At 42.4% G+C, this 10,931-nt stretch overlaps 1 protein-coding gene across 1 annotated transcript in view; it reads right to left on the minus strand.

Annotated features, from left to right (window-relative positions):
• The window catches only part of pik3c2b (phosphatidylinositol-4-phosphate 3-kinase, catalytic subunit type 2 beta), a 40,280-nt gene extending 35,560 nt beyond the window's left edge, over positions 1-4,720 (minus strand). Inside the window, exon 1 of the mRNA XM_076267517.1 lies at positions 4,450-4,720. The gene's annotated coding sequence lies outside the window, so the exon portion shown is untranslated. The remainder of the gene's footprint in view (positions 1-4,449) is intronic.
• Positions 4,721-10,931: the final 6,211 nt, after the last annotated feature.

Consider the following 10,931-nt stretch of genomic DNA (forward strand, 5'->3'; position numbering starts at 1 on the left):
AGGTTCAACAGTTCCCGCAGGACACCCACTGGGACTGCCCAGGTTCTCTTCAGGTTTTAAGTTTTATTGGAAGAAGATAGGATGCTACCTGCTCAGCACTGGTGATGGTCCATTGTGATAGTCAGTCTCTGGAGATATTAAAGTACCCTTATCCCAGTCGGGAACTTCCAGTAAAGACAGAGATGAGGACTTACTGTAAAAATAATCCAGGAAATCACAGAGGAAGAGCAGGGAAGGAGAACCATGTAAAACACTACAAGACTCTAGCTTACCATCGCAGGTAAAGGTGAGAGGCTCTCTGAAGAGCTGTGGTCATTTGACACCCACCGTGACTGCTCAGATTACTATGCCTCTTTCTCTAGGGGTTAACCACACAAGCTTTCACTTCAAGTTCAAGTGCTTCCCTTAACCCCTCAAGTCACACATAAGGCCCACTCTCTCAGGAGTTCAATGTCAAGCCTCATCTCTTGTGTTGACAGCACAGTTGCCCCCTACGCTCCAAGCAGAAGATCAAACGCCGCACCCCACCTATCAGTGGCCAAACACTCCACCGCGTCACTCAACGATCAAATCTAACACGACTCGGCAGCTGCCAGACCCTGCCACCTTCACGGCAGACTGGAAGGTGGCTCATGCTGCTCGGCTGCAGCCTGTGTGTCGCCCTCATAGCTGCGCTGCCACTTGCACACAGCAGGTGTCCCTGTGACCTCGTCTGGGCCCCTCAGGACCCAACCGACATCACCTCTCCATGGCCTTTTACTTCAGCTCTCCCCCCTTTCACACGCCATATACACGTGGCTCCGATGCCACAATACAATGCTCATGGCATTGAAAGGAATTAAATTGACTGATTGTAAGATGGTATTATATGATGGTGATGTCCAGAACATGATATACAGGTTCGTAATTGAGGCTAAAATGACTTTGATTAAAAACTAATGTCAATGAAGGTGATCCCATGCTTCCTCTGTGTTCTGCCATGGTTGAGTTAGCAAGTGAAAGTTGTGTAAAAGCAGGAGACCCAGAAGGGCACACAATACAAGGGCTGAGAGGAGAGTCAGAAGGAGGGGAAAAGTCAGAAGGTGTTCTCCACCCCCAGCCATCTTTTTCTCCATCACCAAATGTATGATCGCAAGTGTGTCTGTGGCCAGTGTGGCCCTCTCATCCATCTGACTGGGGGAAGGACGAGTGTCGAGTGGGGGGATGGGGCTTGGTAATCTCGTTTCTTACAGAGACGACAAAAAAAGGAGGAGGATGTGCTGACTCAAGTCCTCTCTTGCCATTTGTCAGCTATGACACAGTTAAATTACAAAGCAGAGAGCACACATGGCTAAGGCTACATAGCCTGCAGTATTCTACTGATCCTAGACAATAGTAGTGAATGCTGTTTGCCTGACAGACAACATTGGCATTGGCAAACCCTCTGCAGTAAATCTAGCCCTCTCTCTCTCTCTCTCTCTCCCTCCCATGGCAGAGATGAATGTGAAAGACAGACATGTTGGTAAACAGACCGGGGCCAGACGTCAACAGATGGACTGCAAACGATACGAGGGTGTCAATTTCTAGACGCTCTCTCTTTTTTTTTTGTTGCTCTTTTCCTCTGATGGAGCCCTATCGAGTTCCCAGGGGTCTGGACAGGTCCCTCCCCTCCTCTGCCCAGTGTGAGAGAGAGAGAGCAACAGAGAGAGGTAGACGAGATGATGTTAGACAGCCAGGGGTGGGATGGGATGGGGTGACGTGATGATGAAGGGTGGTGGGGCAGGTTTGGAAAGGGAGAGGCTCGGCAGAGATCCGCTTTTGTTTCTACTACGGCTACGCCGAGGCCAGGGGGAGATACAGCGACCCCCAGAATCAATCTCGTCCTCAGATTTAATCCCATCCCATTAGGGGGAGGCTCCAAAATGATGGGGGTGGGGGGGTGGGGGGGACAAAAGGAGGCTAGGGTAGGGCGGGGGAAGGGGACGATAGCCTCACACGAGACCAGGCCAACACAGACACGTTCACACGGCTCTGCCACTATGAGACAAAAGGGCCGCTGTCACTCTCTCTCTCTCCCTCTCACACACACACACACACACACACACACTTGCCCCTCCCCCCAGTACCCACCCACACACACCCTGGACTAAACTCCTCCGAGTGTAACAGACGCATGCTCCAGCTGATTCCCCAGGGTGCTGGGGCTCTGGTGCTTACGGTCACATGGTCACATGGTCCCAACGAAATCCCCCCCCACCCTCTCCCTCCCCAACATCACGCTGCTCCTGCCGTCTGGAATGGGTTCCCTCCAGCCCCACAACCCCAAATCTGCATGGGCTCTCAACCAAACATGGATCCCAGATGCCAACAGTCACAAACCTCCTGAGGCTTCCTCCTTCTAGTGGCTCAGAGGAAGACAGGAAGACGGTCGGTAAATACAGGTTACATGAGTGCACTCCCTAGCTTCCTCTGATATTTGTCAGTGATAAGTGGTAGTTCCTTTCAGTGGGAATGATGGAGGGAATAGCAGGCGAATGTTATATCAGTTATGAAAAAGTGTGAGTAAAAAAAGTCTCAAGTAAAAAAAAATCAACTTTAGGACTATAGAATACATTTCAGGATACTATATCACAACCTTCACAACTAAGCTCAACATATTTGCCATTTCATGTTTGTTGTATATCTCTTGTTGTGTATGTGGGTGACTATCGGCTGATCTATTTAACACTACAGGAAATCAGTGGCATGCTGTTTTGTCACATTTGTATCATGCCGTGCATCCACTGCACAAATACAATAAAGAGGTCTTTCCAAAACCTTTACAGGGATGACAGTCAACGTGCTAATCACCACACTGCCAAAAACACCTGGAGAAATGCCCTGATTAATGCACTCCAGCCGAGCTGAGTGCTGGGATGAGCAGTCCACAGTCAAATCAGATCAGAGAGGGTCGTGAAAAAATGAACACGAAAGGGAGTGGCTCTCTGCCATGGCAACGCATGGTGACCACCAGGCCAAGATTTTCTGAGCACTGGCTGCTCGATGAGCCTTTCTGTTCTATTAGGCCTTCCAAGAGGCGAACTCCAGCAAGACATGATGTGTTATGTGATGCAGCTGGCAGAGGCTGAGTGGAGATGATTATGATGTGTAATGCACACAAAAGCACAAACTTCATGGATGGAGCAAGCTATTTTGATAAGCGTGTGCCTGGTCTTAATGCATTTCAGATGTTTCTGTATTGTATAGAAAGTGCAAGCTTTCAGACAATTCACAACAAACATGCCAGACAACAAACTAAGGACACTTGCTTAACCAGTTTGTCAGGGTCTCAGCTGATCTCAGCATCAAAGTAAAATGCTGTAGAGTAGGCCTACCATATTCTAGGCCTACATAAGTAAACTCTCTTGAACTGATCTAGATACCGATAGAGAAAGAAACACACCAAGGGTAAACAGCACAGTTGCTTATGAGAAGCCTGTGTTATTTACGTTTTAAAACCAGTTTTCAATGTTTAGTGGTAGGGGGATTACAGCTTCAGTTTCGTACAGGAAGGCTATATTGACATAAGCCTCTCTTACAAATCGTTAGCCGACCATGTAAATCCACCATAGGGCCATACAACCTTGGTGGACCAGAAAGTGACTGAACTTAAACGTAGCCTAAGCCTACATAAGTTCAAATTTGTGTTACACTACAATTTCAAACATTTCTGCTTACACAACACTTCACCTATCAGGATCTGGTTTAGCCTACATTCTGTAAAATCAGGCTACCCTGGGCTTTGAACAATCAGTTTCTCTGGCAGCCAGTTTTCAGGTAAACCGACAGTTTAATCACAAATAGGCTACAGGCAAATGCATTTCTGAGGGCTAAATGCTGTCCCATCTATCGACCACTGCCTTTGCACAATCGTTAGTGACCAGCAGTGTGCTTGCTGTGTTTGCTGATTACGTTTGCGTGTGAGTGAAATACAACTGTAGCCTACTAGTAGCCTAAGCTACAAAGCATATTGACCCGTAGGGCTAAGTCACCTTAATTACAGCTTAATAGTAAATTAAACATGATCCATTAATGTGCGTGATGCAACTGCGGAGCCTACCTAACTTGACACGGCATAATGTTTACACGTCGCCATAACCCGATACAATTAAATGTTGTTATACTGGCGACTCACCTGCTATCTAGTCTATTTAACATTCGGTGTCATAGGGAATCGTTCATTTGAATTTGTCGAGAAGTAAAAACTGCATGCGCAAATCAGCTGCAGTGGTTGAATGTTTGACAACTAACGTTAACGCTAGGTGACTGCGCCCCGGCGACAGCAGCAGTAACGCAATAACCTTAACTGGCGTAGAGCTTTTTCAGAAATAATTCAGCACAAACAGATAATTATTGTATATATTCATGTTACAATTCCGAAACAAAGTAGCCTCGGCTACATCATTCCATCGTCGATAAAATGTATCTTACCTTAACTAAAATGTTTTAGGCGCTATCATGACGTCCGATTTCGTTTTGAACGTATTGATTCCCAATTGTTTCTTCGACTCCCGCAATATATCAACTCTATCACTGAGCGTTGTAGTCTACAAACTGGCACAAGAAGCATCCATTTGACACAGATTTACGTTAACCTGTTTACGTTCTGTTGAATCCATGAAAACGTCGTGGAACAATGACACTCACGCTGTCTCGCTACTATTATGCTACCCGGTTATTTTGTTGGTGAACTGGAGAGGCTTTCCAGCCTTGCAGTTCGTAGCTCTTCGCCCTCTCACAGCGAACCAAAGGGGAGTCAGTCAAATGGAGGATAACTACGAGAATCCTGATCTCTGGTGGACATTTATTGTAACAACAGCCTTTTTGAGCTTTTCTTGTAAACGAATGTGTTGAAAACAACACAACTTGCGTTGTTTTTTTTAACACATCTCAGTGTCCAGTTAGGGACAACAGATTCGTTTTAAGAGTGTAGTATCCTGGGATAGGCTACCCATACGAACCATACGAAACTCCCAAACAATCTCCAGATTACCAGATTATCAATCAATTATTGTTATTATTATTATTATTATTATTATTATTATTATTATTATTATTATTATTATAACGTCTGTAAATAGGCATGTAGTCTGAACTGTTCTTCTAGATTATAGCCCTAACTAATGGACTTTCACTACTTGTGCCTACATTCATTCCATTTGTCATTCTGTATCCTATATCAACCAGGCTGCACGTGGATTGCTACAAATTTGGAGGCCTTTAAGACACTTATTGATGGCTAATGCATGGCAATATCCATCAGGGCCTTGTTTTTTTAACCACTGTGCTAGGCACTAGCCTATATATTCTCCTCTGAGCTGTTTGCATGCTTCTCATCACTTCATGATGTGTAGGCCCACTGCATCATTTACTAAACTCGACTACCTCATTCTGGATCTTCCATTCTGACCATGAATCCAACTACCAAACCACAGCCAGACCTTTCCCAAAACACACCCACACTTTAAGTAGAAATTCTATCCGATAAATGTTAGATGTTATTTATTATCGCAACGATGTCATCGTAACCATGACATCAATCAGTTAGGCTAAGTGAGTTAGTCTAATTTATACTTAGATTTTAAATAGGAGCTGGTTTGTGTGGTTTGCCAAAATTTGGCCACAATCTTTTTACTATGATCTGAAAAAGGGCTTTCCTAAAATACGTGAAAACAAAATAATTTGTGCATCTCAATAATCTCTTTCCTCCTTAAACCAGTCAGCCCTATTGATGAGGCAGAGAACAGACAAAGTGGTGGAAAGGTGACTTGTTGGGTGGCTCTATACTTGTTTTTGCTATTTAACAGCCGTCTATTGCCTAGATACTTGAGGTGGGGATGTTTTAGTCATCAGCGGAAGTGGAAACTTTGCACAGCAACTTTGAAACTTCAAAAGCATTTGAAAATGTGAAATATGAAACTATGACATTTGTTCACCCACACTAAATGGGGATGTGCTTACAGTATTTGTGCAAAGCATTATTACACCTATATCCACTAGAGAGCAGCCCCGAGCATTGGTACATTTCACCAATAGAGAGCAGTATTCCATTTAGATGTAAAATATATTCTTGTTGTCCCATGACTTAAAATAAAATGCACAAGATGTATTGCAGGTTACTTAGCACCTCAATACAGACCAATAATATTGAACAGGGGCTCCCTCTGACCTTAATCTGTGCATGACTTTTAATATTGGTCTTTAGGCTATCATGTAAATTTATATTGGTATGTTGAAAATGACTGCTTTTAAGTTATGTTAGGTGCTGTCAGCATTTGTCAAATCCTTTGAAGACTCATCTCTTCTGAGATCACGTTCCTTCTTACCTATTAGTCGGCTCTTGCTTGGAGACACTCATCAGATTTCATTGATAGTTCAGCTTAACTTGTAAGTTGCTGCTTTTAGACTAAAGCGTCTGCCAAAATTAATAAATAGGAATGGAAATGTAATTCAATTATTTTTTTAGAACACTATAAGTAAACATAAACTACACGGTTGTGTGATTTCATGAAGAAACTATAACATTAAAGTTGTTCATAAAATGGTATGGTAATGCCAAAGACAATTCTAAAAGCCATCTTGCACACCCCTCCTCCATAAGGATTTAAGGATTCAAGGATTAAAAAAGCGCTATTGTCTAACACGTTCTGAAAAATTGTTTTTGGTTAGAGGCTCAGCCAGACTTAATTTGTCCTTTCTGTCCCACACATCAAAATATGTATTAGCCATGTTTACAGTAATGCTGTTCTAATTAGAGTACTCTTTTTAATTTCATGTTTGCCTTATTGTTTATCATCTCAGCACTGTTCTTTAATTAAAATTTTCTCAAAAGCTGATTAAATAAATTATTATGATAGAAATGATCAGGTATACTCAATGTAAAATTTGCATAACAGCTCTGTCTATACTGGTATTTCTCTGATCACACTTTTTGTGACAATTTTGGTATCATTTTCAAAGTCATTTGAAGTGGTCATGTTAAGGGTAGATACACCTCTTGTTGAAATCAAAATCAACAACGACAGTTAATCTGCTAGCCATCTTTGATCATGCCAACTTTACTGTAGTTAATGTTTGCAAGGTTTTCTCATGTCTTTATTGTAGTTTATGGAGACAGAGCTATGCTGGAAAACCATAGTTTTTTTTTCAGCGTACATATAGAAAGGACCACCAGTGGATCATGAGGAAATATTTGGTGAATGTGACAAAAAGTTTATTGGTTTAGATTAGAATCACTTGCTATTCCTTTAAGCAATGCCATAAAGATTATTTCTGCAGAAATTGTATTTCTATTATACATACAGTACTGTCTGTGTTTGCCTTGGCTTTTTTATTTGGTGTGGTGCGCATATTCTGGACAGCTGTGAGCTAGGAGTGTACCTCATGATCACCTGAAATATGGTCTTTTTATCCATACGGCATCATGACCTCATAATCTGGACAAACATGTTAATACTGCCATAGTTTACCAACAATCTAATGCTGTATTCGCAAACAGCTTAAAGATAAAAATACAAACCTTTGGTTTAACCATTCCTGAAAAAAATCCCATGTTTTTGAATCCTCTTCGTTACAATCTGTCAGGGATGAATGAAGCCGGCATCCAACGTAATTGCACTTCTTTGCTTTGCTGTCTGATTCCTTCATGTTAAATTTCACCCAGATATTTCCATATGCATGGGGTCTTTATGCGCTCCATTCCTGGAATTAAGGAAAGAGAAGCTTCTTTTATTATTCTGTAGGATATCAAATTAATGAAATGTCAATGCTCTCCAGTGGAGAAAAGCTTTTGGAGATTTAAGCCTCGCCAAATCATGCCCCCCATGTGGCGACCCCCCCCCCCCCAGCTTGGCACCATAATCAAGTAAGGCAGCTTTAAATCCTTGGCAGTTGAAAATCTCAGATTCCTTTCTTTTAGGGACTCCTCTCTGTCTCTCTATCTCTCTGTCTCTCTCTCTCTCTCTTTCTCCCTCTCTGATGTGTCATAGTAATGGTAATAGTTAACACCTCTAAAAAGCATTTCTTTTTTTGAAAACATTTTACTGATTATGGCACTTTTACTCCATCGAATCCTCTATGGATGAACAACTGGACGATGAAAGCTTTTGAGGCAATTTCCTCTCAATCCAATTAAATCTTACAAAGCTTACAAGCCAGATTTAGAGTAATAGCAGAGACGAGAATGTTGACTTTTGTTAAAAATTTGAAACTAGTATGTTTTCATAATTTATAGAACACCAATCTATGTTTGTGCATAACATCACACAATTTCTATCCATTTACCCCTCATCATGGTAGATTATGGTAATTTACTAGACCCCATATAGCCCAATGCCAATGAAATAGTTGGGGAGACTCTAAAGAGAACAAGTTGATTTGTATACTGTATGTACAACCCAAATTCATGTCAACCCTATATTTAATTGAGAATAGTTCAAAGACAACATATTACAACCATTGAAGGACAGAAAATTGACTATTTCATGGAAAATATAAGCACATTTTGGATGGTCATGGTCTTTTGGACCTCAGATGGCACTGCATTAAAACCAGACCTTTTTCTGTAAAGAAAATCATGGTATGGGCTCAGGAAAACTTCTGATAACCATTGTCTAAGCTCTACCATGCAAAGAAGAAATTGTAAAAATAAATCTTATCTGAGCCTGAGCTCATTTAAAATGGACTGAGGTATAGAGGAAAAGCTTGTATGGTTAGACCAATCAAAATGTGCAATTCTTTTTGGAAATTATGGACTCCTCTGGGCTAAAGAAGAGAGGGATTATTCAACTATTCAACGTGTCTAATTTGTTAGTGCTCAGTTCAAAACCCAGCATCCATTTGATAGGGACAACAAGGAGGGGGCCATTAAGAGTGTGGTCTCTGCAGATCACCAGCCCCTCACACTCTCCACCACTGATGTGTGTGCTGCACTGAGCAGGACTAATGCACGTAAGGCTGCTGGTCCTGATGGTATCCCCGGACGCGTCCTCAAGACCTGCTTACCATCCTCACTGGACCCCTTCCAATTCGAACAGGAGCACAGAAGATGCTATCTCTACGGCACTTCACTCTGCCCTGTCCAACCTTGACAATAGCAACACCTATGTGAGAATGCTGTTCATTGACTTCAGTTCAGTATTTAACACCATCATCCCCTCCAAAGTGATCACCAACCTCAGTGTACTGGGCATCAATACCTCCCTCTGTAACTGGTTTCTGGACTTCCTAACCAACCAACCCTTAGTCTGTTAGGTTAGATAACCACACCTCCTCAACCATCACCCTGAACGCCGGCGTACCACAGGCATGTGTGCTGAGCCCCCTCCTTTACTCTCTTCACCTACGGCTGCACACCTGTACATGGCTCTAACACCATTGTCAAGTTGGCAGACGACACTACGGTGATTGGTCTCATCAGCAACAACAATGAGACGGCCTACAGGGAGTAGTGGTGCACTGACAACAACCTGGGTCTCAACACCAAAAAGGCCAAATAGCTCATTGTGGACTTCAGAAAGTCTAAAGCTAGCACACCCCTTTTCTCATCAACGAGACTCAGGTGGAGCGTGTCACCAGCTTCAATTTTTGGGGTGTCCACATCTCAGAGGACCTCTCTTGGACCATCAACACCTCTACCCTGATCAAGAAGGCTCACCAGCGTCTCTTTTTCCTGAGGGGATCTGTCTCCTCAGATCCTGGTGAACTTCTACCGCTGCACCATCAAGAGCATCCTCACCAGCTGTGTCACAGTATGATATTGCAACTGCTCTGCCTCCGACCGGAAAGCACTGCAGAGGGTGGGACAATTGCCTGTTAAGGTGTCCATGACCATGGCAACCTTGACAGGGACAAACATTTAGCAGACATATATCTTTGCCTGTCTATGGACCACCTGTCTATACCTGTATATCACATTGCACTTTTCTGCTTTTTTCACTTCTGGTTAGACGCAAACTGCATTTTGTTGTCTTTGTACTTGTACTCTGCACAATGACAATACATTTGAATCTAATCCAATCCATGATGGTGTGGAGGTACATTAGTACCTGGCATGGGAATGGGCATTTTGCACATCTGGCAAGGCACAATCAATTCTGAATGATGTACACAGGTTTTGAACAACATATACTGTCATCCAGACAATGCGTTTTTAGGGAAGACCTTGAATATTTCAGGAAAACAATGCCGGAATTAATTCAGCCCATATTTAGACAGTATTTTTCCCAACTTTTTTGAGACGTGTTGCTGGCATTAAATTCAAAATGAACATATTTTTCCCAAATACAATACATTTTCTCTCCTTAAATAGTTGATATGTTGTATTATTATTTACATTTTACAAAGCATCCCAACTTTTTCGGAATTTGGGTTTTAACTCCCATATAATTAATCGAATTGCATCCAAATAGCACCTTCACTTTCACCGGGTATATATTCCAGCCTATCCATGAAATACATTAATATTGCCATTGTAAACTTAAAGGCGTAGTCAGCGATCATACGCAATTTCAAGCCCATTAATTTTTTTGTCACATTCAGCGAACATCTCCTCACCATTCATTCACTGGCTGCACATCCAGTGAGTAGGCTACACTGTAAAAAAACACCTGATCTCTGTAGGCAGCCTGTCCCACAAACAAAACGAAAGACTGTGTGGAGTTTCTCTGGGAATACTGAAGGGAGGGGTGAGCTACCTCTTTTGTGTGTTTCTTTTGGTCCTTGGTTAAAATATGATATATGTTGTTTTGGACAAAAAATCTGCTGAGAAATGTAAATATAAACATACACATAAACAAACGCTTGCAACGTCATGCGTAATCGCCGACTGTACTTTTAACTGAAAGTAAAACTGGACACTAATGACCTCTGGGCATTGTGAGGAATGACTGCAGAGGAAGACAGCTGTGACAAAT

This window comes from Alosa pseudoharengus, unplaced genomic scaffold, assembly GCF_046254945.1.
Source record: "Alosa pseudoharengus isolate Yale_2024_CS ecotype anadromous, Long Island Sound unplaced genomic scaffold, YU_APseudo_1.1 YU_APseudo_1.1_scf_5, whole genome shotgun sequence".
In the NCBI taxonomy this organism is placed as follows: Eukaryota; Metazoa; Chordata; class Actinopteri; order Clupeiformes; family Clupeidae; genus Alosa; species Alosa pseudoharengus.